This window comes from Pieris napi, chromosome 22 (assembly GCF_905475465.1).
Source record: "Pieris napi chromosome 22, ilPieNapi1.2, whole genome shotgun sequence".
In the NCBI taxonomy this organism is placed as follows: Eukaryota; Metazoa; Arthropoda; class Insecta; order Lepidoptera; family Pieridae; genus Pieris; species Pieris napi.
Genome location: NC_062255.1, coordinates 10,205,822 through 10,228,618, shown reverse-complemented (window position 1 = coordinate 10,228,618; position 22,797 = coordinate 10,205,822). Strand labels below are relative to the sequence as shown.

Below are 22,797 nucleotides of genomic sequence, written 5' to 3'. Positions count from 1 at the left end.
TGGTTACTTCCTACGATGAAGTGGACAGGGTTATGTAACAGTGGCAATACCAGCTCATTTATCACATTCCTCAATCATTAAAATTAGTATTGATTTAGAGTAGGGGCTGATTTATAAAGATATTCTCCTTACGTTCTTCGTTACAAACCTACTATTTATACATGATACATTTATTACATTTCAGTTTTCTTAAACAACCTTATAAAAACCCTACTTATTATTCCTACGGTTAACAGTAAGAATACGAAAATAATTATAATTGTATTGACATTATAAATACTAATGTGCTATAAGGCTTACTTAATTACATTCATGTTTATGATTCACAATTTATTCAGCCCTGTTTCCGACGACGGTGTTTGGCGTATTCGCTATAATAAAGAACTTTATAACATCCATAACGACGCCAACATCGCCCAAATCATAAAATGCAACAGGCTCAAGTGGTTGGGACAATTGCACTGGATGGCGGACGATAGAACTCCAAGGTCCTTACTGAACTCACAACCTGGTAGCAAGAGAAATCCCGGTAGACCGAGGCTGCTTTCGTGGGATGAGGTTGTCTAGGACTTCGGAAGAATAGGTGTTCGAAGTTGGACGCAGGGAGCACGAAATAGACTGCGATGGCGAAATATACTTAAGGAGGCTGAGGTCCACAAGGGGCTGTATAGCAATTGATGATGACGATGATTCAATAAAGTATTAGGGAAATAACTATATGTTAGTAAAAAATACTTTTATAAATCGACGTTAAAATTATGAACAAAAAGAACTGTAAACAAAACACATTACACAAGTTCAACGCAGATAACAGTGAAATACTCTAAAAGTACAATTTTTCGTTCATTTCATTCTTATCGTAGAACAAGTTGAAGTAACCCATATAAAGCGGTAAGGCGATTATACTCTCAAGATTTTCCTACTAACAGAGTTAAACCTTAAAGCCTTGAAAGTTATTAACGAAACGGCACAATTTCCTGCCTCACAGCGCGGAAGCTTCCATTATTTAGCGAAAGCTTACAAGCTGCACTGACGTAACTTTCAAAAGCTTTCATGGGCGTTATTTCATAAAATCCTACGATGATCAACCATGGAAGGTGTTCGTGCTCGTTGGTCCCGTAATGCTAATAATCTGTGTATTATTAAAGTATACTGTAATTATATTGATTATATTATATAATTCATTAAAATCTGTTTCATGAAAACCTTTTTTTTTGGATACTACAACCTTCTACCACAATTACTTGAATGCACGTTTGCTGCCGATTTTTTGTATTTTGATATGAGGCTTTGGCTTATTTTTATTGATTCTATTACTGTACTGACATGTACTTGTAAGTTTTTTTTCCGTTACATCAGCATTTTACACCGATTATTATAAAACCTTCTGACTACGCCGTAGCCCTCGTAGCCATAGTCACATTATTGTACAACAATATACATGTATGATGATTAAATCTACCTTTGTGATGCAAAGTCTGCTATTAAAATGTCTTGGCTTTTAAGAAACGTCTTAAGGAATGCTAAAACAGGACATAATGCTGCATGAATAAACACGGTAGTTCGTGCAAAGACCCGTCTTAAGATATTACAGGACACGCTATGCACTTTTCATGCTGCCCTAGTACTTTGTTAAAACGCTTGTAAAGTAATTGGAACAGAAACTCGTTTCGAATATGGAATGTTATGAAATGGGGGCAGGCAACTTAAAAATGCCATTTCCATTCCTGTAAATAACAAATGAAAATGCATATGATGTCGCAATGTTTAAGTTTTTGGATAGAAAAGCCGAGTTGCACATCAAATAATGAAGATTTTCAACCTTCGGACCATGAAGTATTCACACCTAAGCTTGTGAATTAAATTCAGAAAATAACGTTAAAACTACAATAAAACAAGCAAGATACATTTTACGACTAACTCAAAATGGATAGACTTTTATTGTTAGCTGTTAAACTATTTATTCTTTTAAACATATAATTTTTAAATTGCTGTGTTCACAATTTCGTACCCATTGTTATCTTTCTATGTTTAGTTATGTTTTTTTCAGTTACACTAATCACTTGTATGTGTCAAAATAAGATGTCATTTGGAACATGGTGTAATGGTGCTCCTTACAAGCATTTGGTAAAACAAAAAACTTGACGATTAAAAAGAGTAGAGAAATTATTGCCAGTTCTTCTCTTCCGTTCGCCCGCCCTTGATTTGAGAACTGGTAGTAAATGTAAAATTAAAAGCATTTAATATGTATTTCTTTATTGACTTTCGTAAGTGTGTGTGTTACCAAAATCAATAAATATTTTGAATTCGAGTTTGAATCATACTTTAAAAAAATCTTATCATATTAAGGACACACCTTATATAACAATTATAACTCGTATATATATTTATAGTTTTTTTCATATCTTCTATTCGTGATGTGTCATGTTTCGTTATTGATAAATAAATAAATAAGTAAAATTCCATATAACATTACATTCGTTTAAATTGCTATAATTTGATATCATTAAAAAAACGAACGCATAACGAGACACATTTGAGCAATTACATTTAACGAGTGCTCGGTGCCCACGCGAGAATATTTTATCAAACCAATTCAGAATTTCTCCGAACGGAAATCAACTTCCATTTTATTCATGACGACATCGTAAATATCAATTTAACTTTATCTGATTTCGACTGACAACTCTAAATTACACTGTCTACTTATTAAATATTTTAATAGGAAAAATTCTCTAAATGTGTAAAATATCTTTTTGTTTCCTTGGGAAACGGACCTACCGAACAACTCAAAGAATAGCTATAAATCAATTTCAATTTTGTATTTTTTCTGTACGGTAATACTTGGCACAAAACCATCCTGGTATGCCGGAAAAATATCATTTTGTTTCCTTCTGAGTCGGATAGACCTACCAACAGAATAGCTATAAATCAATTTCAATTTTTTAACTGCATGACTACATTTCTATGTTACTTTCATTATTTAAGTAGAAAACAAATTGTTAGTAGTTCAAGTTAGTATGTAAGTTAGTCTTTATAATATAATCATTGTTTGACATGTATAGTGTATACTGTAAATAAAAAACATTTTCTTTTAAGGACCATCATCAGCCGTCTATACAATCTGCAATACGTCTATGCAATACGGATTATATTCGGCTACAGAAAGGATTTGTTATATCATGCTATCGCTAAGATACGATCACGACAGCTCTATTTAAATCAATACTAGCTATTTATCTTCTCCCTCTAGATATCTATTTTTGAGTATTTAAGGATCAGTTAGCGATTCCCAAGCAAAAAGTTGAAATTTCTTTGAAAATTTGTTCGCCAACATTCTAAAAGCACATCCTTTGACTAGCGGCCTATACTGGCTCTTATACTAAAGTTGGCAGGCAAAAAGCATTACGGTATGCAAGCGGTATGGAATCCTGCCAGACGTATTACCGAGCTCTTTGATCACATTTGTACTTGCCAGCTTCAAAAAGGATGTTTTAGCTAAAAACTGGGTTAGCTCACTTGTTTTTAAAATAGTAAATAATAGTTTAGAACCTATAGGGCCGTTCAAGTATTACGTAATTCACTGCAATTTATCCCCCCCCTCACTTCTTCTTGTCAGCAAAAGTAAGCAAAGGTCTCAAAAATAATATTAGTGGTAGGAATCCTCGAAAATATATTTTGTTTTCATAGCATAGTCAATGTGTGGGTTATGTGTTTAAAAAAGTATATAATTACTCTTTACCAAATAAGAAAATCAACAGCACCAATCAATATTCCAAGATTTCTAAATTTATTCTCGTATCGTTTTTGTTTTTTTTATAATTATTTTCTATAACAAATTATGAATAATAATAACGACACCTTTTATATAGGCATGAATAAAATTCGGACAGAAACTGTTCCCTGTTATGTATGTATATAAGACACAAGCTTACTAGTCTTTTAACTCCGTTTACCCGAAAGCAAACCTATTCAGTTTAAATTAATTTTAATACTGTTGTATTGAAATTCGGATGATGTGTGCTTGAACCCTTAAAAACGACCATAACACGCAACTACTTGTACAGCTATGTTTATATATCTTGTATTTTTAAACACATCAAACATGTAAATGATATTTCGAAAAAGCTGTATATTATTCAAAGACTTCAATACTTTTTGTACTGAAATATCCCAGATGACATAACTGTATATAAAAACAAAAAATCCCTCCGGATTAACCGTGATAAGCTGGGGTGGGAACATGTCGTGATAATATACAGCGGCGGCGTCTAAATTTAATACTCTGTATAAATAAACGAGGCGTTGGTACTGATGGCGGTTTTATACAGAAGTTGTTTCGTTATTTCATTCGAGGGCTGGCATTTCTACGAAAATATACAAAAATCTCCATTAGCATACTTAGATATTAACTATTAACCGTTTATAATACTAAATAAATAAATCAGTGACGCTACAACCTTTTTTAGGTCTGGCCCTCAAATTTCTGTATCTGTTTTATAATCATTTGTCAATCTAATAGGCAAATAGGTGATCAGCTTTCTGTGCCTGACACACGCCGTCGAATTTTTGGGTCTAAGGCTAGCCGGTTTACTCACGATGTTTTCCTTCACCGTTCGAGCGGTTGTTAAATGCAAATGGAAAGAAATTCAGCCTTCAAAAATAAGAATATATAATATAAAATAAAAAATATATAATAAAAATAAAAATATCATTCCCAAAGTAATATTCAAAGCACAAATTCATAACATGAAAGACATATAGCGAACACTCTAGTCGCACTCAAAGCGGCCACTCATGCCACCGGCCAATCTACTCGCCCCTGCAAACTTCACGCTTGGAAAAAGCAGATGCCGCAAGCCATATTATAATTTAAATCCACGACCTCGTAGCTTTGTGTTACTGTATAAAGATGGCTTTTAATATTACTGCATAAATAATCAATATTCAGAATAAACGATGCGATGTACTCGAGAGATTGAGTTACGTAATGTAATAAAACTACGTTTATATACATTAAGTAAATGACATAATTATACTAAATTATATATCTTATAATTTATATAAAGAAATTTTTAGATTGTAAATTATCTGTCATGTGTCAAAACTGACGTTTTATTAAATTGTAGTATTCAGAGTTTGCTAGTCTGTGGTAAAAGACGCGAGTTTTGGTTTGTCACTGAATTTTTGTTAGAACGTTTCTGGTTTTTAATTAGGAATTTAAACTTTTATCAAATAACATATTCTAAATGTTGTTCCTATAATTATTTCCAGTAATTTATTATTTATTCATTACTTTACTTGTCTATTTAGTTTTTGGTTCATAAGATTATTTGTTTAAAAACTAAAGGTTAAATGTATCAATTTGAGTTTCATTCATCATATATACTGATTATCGATTATTTATACCACACAAAAAAAAATTACGTCAAATTGTAAACCATCTTTTTTTGGATATTGATATTTAATTATTTGATATTTGATTATTAGTATTCTTATAGCTTGTTCTAACAATAAATTTACAATACATAACAGTTGAAATTTCATTCAAACACAAACATGAAACACAGTTAACAGTTATTATTAAGAAAAACAATAATCATTTTTGAACTCTATATATAAAGCGAATGTAATCAAAAATACATATCTGATAACTTTCACTAAAACGCTCCTTAACAAAGGATCATTTAACATTATTGGCACAAGCTCGTGTTTCAGGATCCACATGGCTCTATCACAATTACACTTACCCTTACCGAAAAATTTAAATTGACCTACAATCGAATAAGATCTCAATACCACATTAATACGGTTGAAATTCCCTTATTCCACTTACACTGCGGATTTTATGCGACAATCTAAAATAAACCTTCTATAGGTGAATATAAATATGAAATTCCATTAAGGGACGGGATCACGATTACAATTTTGCGAGGAAATAAAGGTTCGTTGACCTCATCTCCTGAAAGTGTTACGCTTCAGCGGATAACGGATCCGATGTTTTATTGTTTTAGTGCGCAAAGTGTAAGGTCGGGATTATTTAGAGTATTGGCATTCCTTACTCTATGGTTTCATGATATTTTCAGATTTAAAAAGATGATCTAAACCAGTGTTTCAGAACCGTTTTTGTGCCCCACCTTAGCCGTACTAAAATTCTTATGACCCCCATTCAAACTACATAATATTTCATTTAAAAAAATATCGTTAAATTAAAGAAACATAAAAGATACCTATCATATTTCATTTTATATAAAAATGGCTAGGAAATTATTAACATATAATGAAAAAAAAAAATAGTTTTATTTCCAAATAATTTTGTTTGCAAAAATCAATCAACAGCTTAATTATCGCCTAGGTAGCATATACCTTATATATTAAAATATTTATTTACAACGTTAATGGACTTCATTCTAATATAAAAAAATAGTAGCATATTTAATTTATGAATTCTAAAGAAATTCGATTAAGTGGTATTATTTATCACCTATGCCTTCAATCTTCAGCAAAATAAACGAAATGCTTTCAATACCTTACATAAAAAACTAAATGGGAAAAAAGAAAATTTATACAACCTCAATCTTTCCACACAATCAAAGCCGCGTAACCCTGGACCCTACTAAACAGTAAATCATCTGTAAGACCGTAATGTTTTTTACGTACTAAGAATTATTTTTACCAATAAAGAATATATATTTTTTGTGTGAAATTATGCCTTTACTTTAGTTATTTTACGAAACCTATGTTAGGTATATAAGATGCATACACCAGTAGATGATTGTATATATTTATTTGACTTTTGACTTCCAGGCAACCATAGGAAAAGGAAAAACTAAAAGAGAGAAATACTAAGGGTAAAGTGCAAGAAGTGCATAACCAAATCAACAAAAAAAAAACTTAAAAGCTTATCTTATGGTTCCTAAATTACAATGTATTATGCAATCCAAATAATAAGGAAATACATGAGTTACAAAAGTTACGATTGAGCAGGATAGCACATTATGGTTCCGAAGTGTTTATGTAAAAGGCGTAAGTTCTTGATAAAAAGCTCACTTACCAATATAAAACGCGAATCTGTAATAAAAATACGTAGAATTAATACAAGTGCCAAAATATGTAAGTTTATCTTACACTAGAGATACTTTATAAATTTAATAAATGGATTACATCATAATCGTCACAAGGAAAGCTGCAACTCTTGGACCCAAAACCTGTGTTATATTCTTCCATTTATAAGAAAATTGAGTGAAACCTCAAGCATATACTAGTAACAGAAAAGCAATTTTCAGTGCATTTTAAAACTCCGTAAACAACAGTACTATCACGTATCAGTATTGGCTATTTCGAAGTCTCACACGGAGGCTTGTTAACACACAATGCACGTACTAGGAACTAGAAAAGTGAAATAACAATAAAACTACACGTTCCGTTTCCGACTAATGCTTGCAATCTATTGAAACCGATAATACTAATTATACTGCTCTTGTATAAACTTTAGCGTATAAACGAAGCTAAAAAACATGAATTGGTTTTCATTTATTTGTTTAAAAGGCCACCGAGTATCGCCTTATATTTTAGTAACACCAGTACCAGCAGCAGTACAAGATCGACGAAGGCATGAGACGACTGCGTTGTCTTTTAGGAGAACTTTTCATAAGTTAAAGCTATACTATACAAAATGAACGGAATTATAAATTCACCATGTATGAACGTGCTCAACAAAGTGTGTCGGAGAAAAAACATCAAAAATATTTTTACACGAAAGAACGGCTTTTCATTCTGAATTAATTGGTACACCACAGTAATAAAATTAATGCATCAGCGAGCAGACATCAACACAAACAACGATATGTTGAGATTAATTTATGCACAAAGGGAGCGGGCATGTCTAGCCATTCAATTAATTGGTTCTTTGTCCACGCGCACTATCACCACAAAACCATGTTCGAATTACCATCACTAGGTGGCAGTTAAATAAAATTCCTTTTATAAAACATACAGTTTTTGACAGTTGACATTTTACAAATGACATACAGTGCCACATACTTTTCTTAGCCAGCGGCTGAAATTGGTACTAAGGTAAGAAAACCTATCATATCAGTTGTTTCTAAGTTTGTGTCAAATTTATTTAAGCCTAGAACTGTATTTTCTAGATACTAGTATATATGGTTTTATTAAGACATTTCAATATATGATTAAGGTACTTTGACTTCAAATTATTGCCCTTATCCCCTTAATTGTTTATTTTTATTTACTGCAATACATGAGATTTCATGCCAGCGAAACTCTTACCGACCAAGAAAAGTATGTGGTACTGTACACGTATATTTACGCGCTTAAATCAATAAGATTTTTATAGCTTTAATAATCTTGAACTATACAAAACATGGTTCCAGCATTCCGTCGTAGGAGTTTGTCCACAGATAATAACGATAACTGTCTCTGGTATTTTGTAACTCCGAAATACAATGGCGATCCGACTGAGATATTGTACCCAATATAAATTGAGTTCTATCAATCGGTATAAAATATCAATACTGAACGATCGCTAATATTATTGACAGTTATACAGTACTGGCATTGATATAATGCCAGTATAATACTAAGTTGTCTCGCACCGTCTGTACGTAAAGGATTTTGAGGTTTTCAATAATACACTTAGTTATTCAAGAACATGTTCTCTACTTTGTATAAAGCTTAAGCTTACCGCAGTCTGTGTGCCTCGATTTTTCAAACAAGCAAAGAAATACGATTTTAATAGACAGCGAATCGGTAGACATTTTTATATATGTACTAGCTGACCGGGCAAACGTCGTTTTGCCATGTATATCATTTATACTAAAAAAATAGGGCTTGATCGTAGAGGGGTGAAAGTTAGGGGTTGTATGTATTTTTAATGCTGTATCATAAAAACAGAAAAAAATATTTAGGGGTGAACTTGGACCTTAACATTTAGGGGGATGAAAAATAGATGTTGTCCGATTCTCAGACATACCCAATATGCACACAAAATTTCATGAGAATCGGTCGAGCCGTTTCGGAGGAGTTTAACCACAAACACCGCGACACGAGAATTTTATATATTAGATAATACAATGTAAACATTCAAGCATCCAAGATCCAGCTGTTTGTAAGCCTTTTACGCTTCATGAAAGTGACGCGGGCAAAACTTATTTGTAGAAATCTTATTTACATAATCTACTGCCGAAACGTTATTGGGATAACTAAATCGTGTAATAATCGAATTCGAATTTAATCCTTTGAGTCGAGAGAAATCCCTCGATCTAGTAGTCTCAGATCCCGATCCACAAAATTAATTCCGTTGAAAGTTTCTATCTGACGTCACTGACGACATACATACCATTATCAGGCACTATGGAGCATTCCGGGACGGGACTACAGTAAATTACACTAGTAAAGAGGTGGACACACATCGGACTTGTGGCCAAACATGTGATTATTATAAAATTTCTCATTAAATCACGCAATAATTCGAAATACATATTTTTATATTTAATCAATTGTGGTGATCCATAATGTTTTAACTCGGCGATCGTCACATTTGATGCATTTTTGTTTCGCTTGGGTTATGCTAGACGCATTTTTGCTTCAACGTGCGACTCTCGTCCCCGAGGTCGTAGGTTGTGCACCAATGGACTTTCCGTCTATGTGCGCATTTAACATTCGCTCGAACGGTGAAGGAAAACATCGTGAGGAAACTAGCTTGCCTCAAACCCAAACAACCGATACATTTTATTTTCCTATTATATTTTTTAGTTACGCCCTCATTTTTATAATTTCTTGGCGAGTTTGTGCGTATTGGTCGTAGTGGTCAGTCAAATCTCTCTTATTGTTCCCAAACAAAATTTAGCAATTAAAAAGAGTGGCGGAAAGTTTCTTGCCAGTTCTTCTTGCCGGCTCTGATGATTTATAGCTTTTCTAATATATCGCTTCAACATCTTAAATTAATGACAATTTGCTATGCAGGGTGTGCATATTTATTTCCTAATATATATATAAGACACCATTAACGTATTAATAGCTCGTCTTGCTTATATATTTTAGAATCCTTTGAAGGTAACATATAATTTACTTTTAAATAAGAATTAATTAGAACAAAGTAATTAAAACGGCGTAGGCGGCCATTAACAGTAATTTTTTCATCTTGTTACTCTGTGATATTTTATTTTTACTTTGTTTGAGTTTTTAATATATTTGGTAAGAAAACCAAAGTTTTAAATCTAATTAAAAATATGGTTTATTGAAGGATGAATCTAAGATGTCGAGTCGGGTAATTTGTATGCATGTGTGTACCACCAATAGCCCTACATCTTTTCTGTTCCATATTGATTTCTAATACGTAAATAGGTGAGCAACCTTCTGTGCCTGACAGACAACGTCGACTTTTTGGTTCTAAGGCATGCCAAAAGTCCGTTGGTACACAGCCGGGGACCGAGCTTACTTTCCCAGGCATGAGAGTCGCATGCTGAACCCATTAGGCCAACACTCCTCTATTAAATGGGGTTCAGGCAAAATGAAAAAATGAAGTAACCAAGTCAACGCACAAAGTTGATTGACTACAAAAATCCCGAATTATACAGCCTGTAAAAAGCCTGCTAAAAGACCCGCCCTATAATCTACCGAAATAGCACGCTTTGAACATCTATACATCTATTACTGAAAGTATACATAGCAAAACTGATGCATTTGCGATGAATAAGATTTTATCGGTATACAACGCTTCGGACCATTGTGGCGGCGAGATGAATGGATCCAGTATCAGATCTCGATAGCATTCATATATTCCAGTATTAGCTATTATTTATTGAGATAAACACGCTAACACATTAACAATATACGTAATTGCCTTTGTAAAGCGCAGTATAGCATTTTTTATCAACTTATGCAATTATAATTATTTATTTATTTTTTTCTTTGATATTAATTAAAGTTTTTCTTTGTTATTAATTCAATCTACCGCTATACCAGACTCAGACTAACACGCCTATATGTCACACTCTAACGCGTACCGGCTGCACCGGCCGCGCTTGAGTGTCTTGAGTGGCCACGCTACGTCATCATTCTCGTCAGAGAGATGTGAATACGCAGTATGCGTTCTGTCACACTCTGACGCATCTGCACTACGTCACTGATCACGCCAGACCGATGTGCGACGCAGTAAGCGTTCTGTCTCGTTCTAACGCGTATTGGCCACACGTATATCATCATGTATTAGGTTTTTATTTTAGTTAGGGAATTTTTTGATTAGGTCACCGCGCTCAAAGCCCGCAATAAAGTCTATGCAATAGCTTAAAACTAATTTAGATAAAATAATTTTTTTAGTCTCTTTTACTGTTTACATGTTTTAATTGCTAAGTAAATTTATTTCTTATGTAGTTTTGCACTTCTTGCTCACCTCATTTTTTTTTTCTCAGTGGTTGCCAGGAAGAGATCGCTCGAAAGCGAGAAGGCCGCCGTTTGCCCTCCATTTTATAATTATTTTAATTGTACTGTATTAGGTACTGACACGAAATAAATATATATTAAGAACAAATAAATATATGATTTGTTATATTTTGACGTGATAACGTCTTTAAAATCGTTTTAGTCGGGTGACATGTTCAGAAACTTGTGTCACACCAAAACCTCACGAGCGCGATCGCAGGTATAACGAGAGAGAGACGGACCGATCTCCCGTCTCATCTCGAGCGCTGCCAGTCATTCCGTGAATGTATGAAGAAAAATGTATATCATAGTCGAATAAGTAAACTTGTCATTTTACACCCGAAGTTTATCATCAAAAGTGTGAATAAAACGATAGATGTAATTTAAAATTTGAAAAAATTATTATCTTCATTAATTCCTTACTTCCCAAAAACTTATATCACCAATAAGACGTTACCACGTAAACATCTCGATCGTAAACCTACTTTACAAACAACCAATATTTTTTTTTCTTATAATATCAAACGCCTCAATCATAAACATATATTAGAAAATTTTCTCAAAGCATTGAAAAATCATTTTAATTAATACGAATTCATTACACGTTCACCGAAAGCATGTCTGCCTCTCGTGACGGCATGCCGTGTCTATCTATTACGAGCGTATTAATACGATTTCCAGAATTATCATAAGTTGATTGAATAAATACATTTTGTATGAGCTAGTGAGCTGCAGTTTTGGTCTATAAGTAACATTTTTTGAACCCTAAAATATTACTTATTACTGTGTACTTTGTTTTAGAACATAAAATAAAAATCTTTACTATAGTTTCTTAAATAAATACAAAATACCTCAACATTTTACATTCTATTCAGCAATACGATCAATCATCGTGAGTCCCTAAAAGCGTGTCATCGACTGTGTCCCTGCTCACTAGGGGATATTAAACTTCGTGTTTGAATGTTTGAAATATAGCAAAAAAGTGTTATTTAAATATCAAATTAGTCAAGAAAATTGTATGAAACAACACGTTTTTTAACGTGTTTTACGAACGAAATACTAATTCAGTTACATACTTTAAATCGTTTAATTTAATACTCCGGCAATATGTCGCAAAATAATGATAAATGTATAAATCTGATGTTGGTTTAGTAGAAAAAAACAAATAACTTTAAAAGTCAAATATAACATGCCCTTACTGCTATGGACCAAAATAGCATTCGCAATATATTTCGTGTATTTTGCGATACAAAAAACGTTATATTTCAGTAAATTTACATAAATCCGTAATGAATTATTCAGAATATCACCAGGAATTACATTATTTACTGGTAAATTGTACAAGTATGCGGTCGAGGATTACAATTTATAAATGTATAAAGATGTTAAGAAATGTGAGTATCGTCAGATAAGGCTTCACAGTGAAAGCTCATAATGTAACGAAACCATGGTAGGTTTCGTTTGAATGTGATTGGTTAACAACGTCACAGGAAGAATTTCTTCGAACCACACTAACACAACATCGTTTTGTATTTTGTATTTAGTTCTAACTTCTACAATTGTAAAGAATTCTGAAGAAAAGAAAAGTCCAGATTAGTTTTCATTCAATCTGTCATTTATGAGTGCTAAATATTAATGTAATCTAAAACGCATAACAAATAAAAAAGTGACAATGAAATTGTCTTGCGTGTAATGTTAATTTCGTTTAAGAATAATTATGAACTACAATAGCACGAGATATGATTGTTAGAATTCAATTACAATATATAACATATAATTATAAAAACATTTATAACTTTCATTTTCGCAGATTTCTTTGTTTAATTGTAACAAAAACTTAACAACGACAAAAACTACTATAATAATATACATACTTTTTTAAAATCATTTATTATTGATTAAACATTATAAATAAAATAAACTGTAAACATTTAAGGGGTTAACCTTGGAGACTACTTACATATGTGATTTGTCACATGTCTGTTGTAAATTATCGATTTAATCAAATTCATCTAGTACACAAATCGTAAAATGAGAAATATATTAAATATTTCTCGGAATTGAAATTGAAATCGCCACAAAGGAATTGTAATGTTGGTAAGATTACATCTAGAAAGATGTAATCACGATTTAATCTAATTTCAAGACTTGACAAAGCGTATTTTCTGTTTGTCGTTTGACGTATTGAACAGTGGAACACAAATATCCTGGAATAAAAATACTAATCATTCGAATGTGAATCAATCTCGCGGCTTGATTATCTACAGGTATAAATTAAAGATTTAAAAAAGCTCTGGACCTCGGTTTTCTGAATCTGTTTCATGATCATTTGTCAATCTAATAGGCAAGTAGGTGATCAGCCTCCTGTGTCTGACACTCGTTGTCGTCTTTTTGGGTCTAAGACAAACCAGTTTCCTCACGATGTTTTCCTTCACCGTTCGAGCTAATGTTAAATGCGCAGATAGACAGAAAGTCTATTGGTGCACAGGCTTGAAACGAACCTACGACCTTAGGGATGAGAGCCGCAAGCCACTAGGCCAATACTACTCAAAATTTCATAAAAATATCCTTTAATTTTGAGCTAAAATAGGTCCCCTCATTTGCTTGTCTCTCGGGATTGGTTTTGCCTTATGATTGATCGTCTAATCTCAATAATTTAAAACCCGCTTAATTACACTGGCCAAATTTTGACAACCGTGTTATAAATAGGATTTTCAAGCTCATTGCTTAGAAAATTAGAATAGGAATTGTGGGGAACAAACCATACAATGTTCTGTATAGACTAATTAATTATTAAAACTATTAATTAGTTACAGCTCGAGCGTAGAAATATATTCTTATTTAAGAGATATATTTATTATTTAAATAGCTTACCCTAGCTTTAGCTTTTACACGATGCAACTATGATATAATAATAATAATGAATTATTTTCAATCTTTACAGATGTAGAAAATAAATTTTCCTTTTTTTATATTAGGAAACTAACCTATCCTAACTTCCTTCAGTACCGTTGATCAGAACCCCTGAGTAAAGTCCTCCTCATTTCCCTACTAACTTCGTTTTATGTTTCATATATGCATATATGAAACATAAAACGAAAACGATCAATTGTATGACGGACGACGGACATATTTCTATTTGCTTAGCATACCTATCATACATATTATTTCACATTAACTTCACAAATAGATCCTACATAGGTTAAGTTTAATTCAACGAGGATAGGCAAACTTAATCAAGAAATAATTACAAACATAAATGCTCCTTACATTTAGGTATAAATTGAAAGTGCGACGCGGAGGCATTTATATCCGTTTGAGCGAGACATATTTGCTGTCTCACTTTAGGAAAGGGTTGAAATTAGGGCCGTCAACTCTAGATTTTTAATTGTATTGAAAAATTTCAATTTATTAAGATACATTATATGTATTGACATATTTAAGTTCCTCGTATAACAGATATGCAGTAGATACACATTACACAGGTAAAAGAAGGGAATGCTGTTAATCACTGCAAGACATAATAAAAAGATTTCTAACCATAACTGTGACTGTTTTTATAATGCGTAAGTGTAATATATCGTAAAAAGTAAATGTGGGTAAGTGTTGGTGGGTTTATTAGTAAAAGAATAATTTTATTAATAACCAGCTGTAGCCAGCCACGCTTCGCTGTGGTACATTGTGGTTGAATGGTTGAGAAATGAGAAACAAAACAAAGAATACATATCGTATAAGTTTAATTTTGCAGTACTTGTGGAAAAAAATTAAAAAAACAAAAAAAAATGGTAAAAAAATTGATAAAAACAACACTTGATGCGGATTATATATCATGCTAAGGTGCAGAACTTTTTGAGTTTTTGAAGCGTACACAAACCAACATAACATTTATTATTATATATAGATTTTCAATAAAAAATAATTGAAAACATATTTAATCTAACAAAACTCGAAAAACGACCAACGAGACCAACATTTTTTATTAGTTTATAAACTTTTAAATGTGTCAACCCTCGGCTAACAGAGGACAATGACACTGATAAAGTGCCCATCTGAGTCGGGAGAAATTATGTATGGACGCAGTTCGTCCTAATTACATGTTTAATATTTATACGAACTGAGATTATATTTTCACATGGCTATTTAAGTTAAATTGGACTAAGATTTGTAATGAGTTCAAAAACCTTTGCTAATGTTCTAGTGACGAAGTTTTGTGACGAAGATTTGGCATACTTCAACCACATACATTATGGTTGTAATTATTTTTCAAAATCAAAATTTTTATTCATTTAGGTAACACTATGTACACAATAATGAAACTATTCAGATAAACACACTAGCAGCGTAGTAAACTGATGCGCGCGTATTTACGAATTTCGATATATTTTCCAACCCGTTTTTAAAAGAGTTCAAAGAGGTTGCACTAATTACACTTTCCGGAAGCTTCCATTCAGCCATTATTCGGTTTGGAAGAAAATTCTTTAGGGAATTTGTACTATATTGAGTGGTCTTCAGTTTTAAAGAACTATCCCTTAAAATAAAGAGCTTCTCAATTCCTGGAACATTATAGTGGCCAGTAAGGATTTCAAAGGTTTCTAAATCAGTAAGATCAAGTGCTTTCAGATGTTCATTATAAAGTTTGTTCCTAAGTGCTCTGACCATTTGCGTGGCTTTTCTTTGAACCCTTTCAAGCATATTAATATATTTAATGAAATAAGGATCCCAAATGCTGTAGGCATACTCTAATAGTGGTCTAATGTAACATTTATATGTCTATAAGAATGTTCTTGATGTGAGACATTTACACGAATCTATCTAAATTTAAACTACTTGTTATATAATTAAGATGTTTCCAATAAACAGTTAGAAATACATAATTTTAGTTTCATAAATTTGATGAGAGGTATCTTAAATATTTTAAATCGGCCGATCGTCACATTTTTTGATTGACTGTTTTGTTTCACTAGGATTGTGTTGAACGCATTTTTTATTACCTTTTCGATAATTATATTTGTTAGTAGTTACATCCTCAATTTTATAATTGTAGTGAGTGTTCTATGCGTTTTGTGATTATTGTAGGACAACTATCAGTAGGTTATCAGTCTAACCTCTCTTATTGTTCCCAAACTGTTACAATTTCTCCAAATCCTTACGCCTTTCATATTGTTAAGGATATATCGAAACGAGGTATGTACTCAGGACTTATTATTTTAGTATTAAACTGTGTATACACTATTGGATAAATGAATGTGAAAATAATAGCAGCGCTTGGCTCTTGTGTCTGTTCCTATACCGTTTCATTTGTTAACTTGCTGAACCTGTATATCCGACACACGCCGTCGATTTTTGAGTCATAGGCACGAGACTTGAACTCCTCTATGTCAAAAGGCAATACTTTTGACATAAAGAGACAGCGCTAAGTCAGGACTCTGAATCTTTTCTATGATTGAGCCAGTTTTTTTTAATACTTTTTTTCACGGTAGAAGTGAATTGGACTCTTGGTAGAAATATCCATTGGTGCATTAATTACTCAGGACCCAAAACTGTTCTTTTAACCTTTTTTTTAATCTAGCAAGATATGAAATTTCTGTAAAGGCAAAGTGCATGAATTTCTGTGAAACTGCAAAAGTTCATTAAGTGTACAAGAGGGAGAAAAGTTTCTGTAAATCCGGCTGAGGAAAACTTACAAACTCCAAGTTACAAGTTACCGAGAATATATATTTTAACGTCTTTTATATTTTCGGATAAAAAAATAAATATTCGTGTAATTGCTAAAAACGCGGGTTTAAACTACGCACAAAAATTTACAATCCATGCAATTAACAATTCGAACGGTTCAACAACGTATCAGTTTGATCGTCCAATTAAAAAAAAACCAAATGAAAACTGTACATCTCCACGCTCCATTTGTGTTTGACGGGTTTATTTAAAACTAGTCGTGCTTTGCGGTTCCACCCATATTAATTCGCCCGAAGCACAATCTATATATATATCTATAGCCTACAACTTACCTTGGTAAAAAGACTTAAAAAAGAATATTTTTTTGTTAGACATATGTATCGCGGACTTTTTGTAGATATTGATGTCTTCCACAAAACTGTATTACATCACTTTGCTCTATTGTCAATAGTTTCCGCAGCGTACGCGATGTAAGATGTTTTATTCATACATGTATTTTTCATGTCTTGGGATTACACTATTGTAATTTCATACAGAACCATAACTTCATCATCAGGGATTACGTACAGTTCTAATGGTGAAAGAATTTTAAAATAGCCCTGTAGTTTTGGAGTCTATTAAAATAAACAATCAAAACGTTTTAGTCAAAATACCAATGCATCAAAGCAAGCAACTGCTACAATAGTCAAAAACAAGCGTATTTTATTATTTATATAACATAAAGACATGGAGTTTACTGCAACAATTTTAAATTTACGAAAAGGTTATTTAAATTCACACGGACGCAAAGACTATATTTCAAATACTCGACGTCAAAGGTGGAAAATCAAAGAATTATTGCCGTTCAGAATTATTTATACCGAGGGGACGTATTAATATTTAATGTTCGAGATAAGAACGTGTTTTTATGATACAGCACTGTTGTACTTTGCATGTCAAACGACCGCATATTGGATGCAGACGCTACAATATATTTATTACACGTTTCACAACATATTATTGTCATTAGTAATAACAGTTTAGTGACCAAATTGGAGAAATATCTCAATTAAAGAATAATCTTGATTGAGGATAGTGAGAAAGTATGCCCATGGCATGGCCAATGCCAAAGGCATATTGGCATTTGGGACCCTGTATTCATAGACCAATTATGAAATTATTTAAATAATAAGACTAACTGTAAGATTACCCAGTTATTTTTTTTATATAACGGGCGAACGGGCAGGAAACTCACCTGATGTTACCTAGAGTTACCAAGTCAAAGTCAAAATCATTTATCCATTTACCTATGTACACTTACGAACGTCGATAAAGAAATACATATTTAATGCTTAATTCTTTTAATTTTACATATACTGGCAATTCTCAAAGCAGGGGCGTAGAACGGACGAGAAGATCTGGCAATAAATTCTCCGCCACTCTTTTTAATCGCCAAGTTTTTTTGTTTTATACAATGTTTGCAAGGAGGTGCAACCATTACACAATGTTCCACGTGACATCTTAAGTAATTTATTGGTCATTAAGAATAAAAATTAAAAACAAAGATTTGTCCTCTATCAGCAGTAGGCATGGTGAAATAGGAGCAAGCACTTACATTCTCGTGGGAACAACACGCAAATACAAAGTCGAATAACTACCATGACCGCATACAGGAATTCAAGTTCGACGCATGGCCAGCAATCACGTAATTCATAGATGAATGCTCTATATTATTACCCAGTTATATTTTTTTAACAGAGCCAAACGGGCAGAAAGCTCACTGATGTTAAGAGACACGGCCCCCTCTCAATGCCAGAGGACTCAGGAGCGCGCTGCAGGATTTTTCAGAATTAGTGCGCTATTCATTAACTTTATTTACTAGATAGGTGATCGTTAAGCTACTTTTACGTTATAAACATACTCATCTATAAACTAAAATTATAAACGTGTATGTATCATCCATAATTCAGTCTGATATATCCGCGACTTTATGAATGAATTTATTAATAAGATCATTGAATCAACATAAATTCAAATATCATGAATTAATTTTCAATGGACATAACTTACACGTAATACTTGCGTCATCACGCGCTACGCCACTATTTTAATGATCGTAGCTGTGCTACAACACGTGTCTATTGTCTACGAGAATGGGGTGTAGATGCTACACCGTAGTCATGTTGAGGAAAACGTGATCTGATTACAATTTTAACAACAAGTTAATTAGAATTCAAATTTTTCATCAATTCGACTCTTTCATGTTGCATTCAAGAACACCAACCTACGCTTACCTACACCTATAAAATAGAATACCTGATAGAAGACACTAAAACAAAGTGTCTTTGCAGATTAAGTTTCCCAAACCACTGACGTCTCGTTGTTTTACGGTATCTTGAATAAAATACGAGCTCCTACGACATCTGACATTAAGCAACCCATTCTAATAATAATCTAAGCGCTGCTAATTCTCTTCTGGCTGTGACAGCTCGCCCGAGTAATTGCATTAACTCAGGTCTCCACAAACAGCGTACCAAGGTATCATTTATACATAAATATAGTAAAGCTCACTGGCCGTTTCTTTTTTACTAAAAATAACATTTAAAATGTCTAGACAATAGAAATAGATATAAGATAAGTAAGAAGGTAGTACCATTTATATAAAGCAAACTATCTATAATTTTAGGTGCTAAATATCTATACAAACACATATATGTATGGGTAAAAATAATATGCAATACAAACATAACATATTTCAAACCTTTTGTACAAAAACCCGAAATCCCCAGATGTGGAAACGAAACCAATTAGACGGACCCTTTCAAATAGAAACAAGACCGGACCTTTTGTTTCATTGGAACAAAACCACCAACGAAATAAGGCTCTATTTGAGTAGCTATAATTTGACTTTTTTAGTATTTAAATTTCTATTTGATATAATTTGGTTTTGGAGTACATTTAAAATTAACCATATTAGTATTTTTTCAATCACGATATATGTAAGGATTTTGTAAATCAATTGAAAAATATGAAACATAATTTTAATAGACAAAAAAAACCGCTCAGATTAATATTAGCGAATATTACAAACTAGCGACAGTTACAGTGGAAAATTGGACTCAAACTTGTATGCATGCCATAGCAAAGTTCAACAAATCTACGTTCCACAAATCTAGTCACTATTCCAAAACCCGCATAGCTCAAATTCCATTTAAACCGATTAAACATTCTGTTTAAAGAAATTTCAACTATCACAACATTGCATTACGTCACAAAATTCCCTGTTCGAAGAATCATCACAAAGAATAATGGAATGAATTTAAAATAGCACTTTACTCGTCTCAATTAACTGAGAGAATTCATTGAATTTGCATAAGCCATGTTTGAGAGTTGCTAAAAATAATGAAAAATTATTTTACAGACCATTTAATACTGAATTAAGACACACCCGTTTCTGTGGCTTAGTATGAGCTGAGTTTCAAGAATTAGTGGCTACCAGACAAAGATACAATTTTAACTAATACATCTAATTAACAATCGTTTTTAAACTTTGCTACGCCGTAGCATATGCGTAGCAAACAAAAAAGTTTTATAACAATCAGTATTATTAGAATATAAGGAACAAGGGCTGGCTTTATAGGTAACTAAGTTAATACCAGTTGGTCACGCGATATATTTGATTTATAACATTTATATTAAAGCTAATTTGGTGTATTTTTAGAGCTTGCTTAACAATGATTTATGATATAGCTAAAAGTAGGAAATATTTAACGAAAAAGATTGATAAAAAACCGACAAGGATAAAGAGGAAGCATTCGTTAGGGATAAAATAAATTATAAAAACTCGTTATAGCGGTGAATAACAAGTACCGCATCGAAATAATGAGCGGGCAAAATAAAATTAATACGAAACGTAGCGGGGCGCGTCCTCGCGAAATATTTGAAAGGCTTAAATCCGTGAGTCTGTCAATTAATGAAGGCATAAGTGGGCTTAAAACGTAATTCTGTTTCGTTTGAAGAGTTATTGTACTTGATTTTTATCGATTAATTAGGTCGAGTGATATGGAGCACGACATGGCTGACTTTTGCCGGTAAACCGTATTTATGTGGCTTCAATACTATGAGCACATTACGTATGATGGTTTGTTGGAAAATTTGATATTTTTATAAATAAACAAATAAAATGTGGATTCGAGGAAACAATGAAACAGAATTTAAATAAAACCAGTGGCTATCTATACCCTCAGATTTCTGTATCTGTTTCGTGCTATTTTTTTCTAATAGGTATGTTTTTTACTAACAGGCAAGTAGGTGTTCAGCTTTCTGTGCCAGTCACATGACGTCCATTTTTATTTCATGCCGGTTTCCTCAAGTTAACCATACGAGCAAGTATGAAATGGGCACAAAGTACACAGCCGTGATTCCAACGCCGGACCTCAATGTTGAGAGGCCCACACTCAAGCCACTAGGCCAACACTGCTCTAACGACGCAACAAGAACAACATTTACAACGTAAGTTTCAAATTCAAAATTAAACAGTTTTAGGAACTTCCTTAATTAATTTTGCTTTGTTTGCAATGAAAAAAAAATACATCAAGAATAACAGCATAACATGCAGATAATTTATAAACTCGTCAACAATTATAAACTCTTGTATCTCAATCTAAGTATATTCCATATTAAATAGGCCACTTACTGCGAGAACAACGTTTCACACATTCAAATTAAATCCGCACTACCTCCGAAGCTCATATACAAATCTATTTTTGGCATAGCAACCCCTCTATCTGTCGAACCCCATAACATCCCTCATCCCACAGTTCGTATTGCCGACGGCTGTTTGCAGGGCTGAGCCATTAAAATGTTTATTTAGTGGTCATGTCTGACCCTTTTAACAAACCAAAAAATGCCGGAAACAAATTCAAAAGAATTCTACGGAAACTAAAGAGTGAGCGGGTATTAGTAAAAATTTATGACCTTCCGGTAAAAGTGCATTTCCGCCTTTTAATCAATTTACTATTTTAAATATAGAACTTCGAGACTTGTCCATTTCGAGTTACGTTGGGACGAATTTCTCAACAATGAATGTTTTCGAACAGAATGAAAAATAAATACAGTACTTTACCGTTTATATAGATAACGAGGTGTGTTGCGTAGGGCTAATAAATGTAGCGCTGACGTCACAGCGTGGGGCCAATCAATAATTCAGAGGGTGTTCACCCCCGTACAACAAATTGACAACTGCGCGTTGTTGCGATTTGCTAAACTATATGTGGCTTCTTATGGTGCTGGGGGAATGCGGTGACTTTTTTATGCTTAAAGACTAAGCAAATCAATATTGGTTTCCTTCACAACAATATCATAAACAGTTCTATGACCATTTAGAATAGCAGCAGGCGGTTTAAAATCCCGGGTGATGTAAAATAAACATTGATTTTTCGAAGAAAAAAATACTCCCAAACCTCGTATGAGCACGTCCTGCTCTCGCGATACTCATTAGTATCTCCTGCGTAAATGGTCAGTCTCAAAAGAGACACGTCATATGGAGAATAGCGAGCTCTCCAGTGCCGATACGAAAACTTATTAAAAAATGTTTTAGGTATATCCAAAATTGTAGCTGTCCACACTAGTCGTGATAAATTAATTCTCAAAGTGCACTTTTGGTCTAAATTTATTTACTTATTATAGACATATTTAAAT

General features: G+C 32.9%; 1 protein-coding gene across 6 annotated transcripts in view; it reads right to left on the bottom strand.

Moving 5' to 3' along the window:
* LOC125060634 (stress-activated protein kinase JNK) overlaps nucleotides 1-22,797 on the bottom strand; it is an 87,152-nt gene that overhangs the window by 39,398 nt on the left and 24,957 nt on the right. For 4 of the 6 annotated variants that reach the window (XM_047665598.1, XM_047665603.1, XM_047665599.1 and 1 more), the window contains exon 3: nucleotides 7,055-7,071. The exons of the other annotated variants lie outside the window; for them this stretch is intronic. The gene's annotated coding sequence lies outside the window, so the exon portion shown is untranslated. The remainder of the gene's footprint in view (nucleotides 1-7,054; nucleotides 7,072-22,797) is intronic. 6 annotated transcript variants of the gene reach the window in all.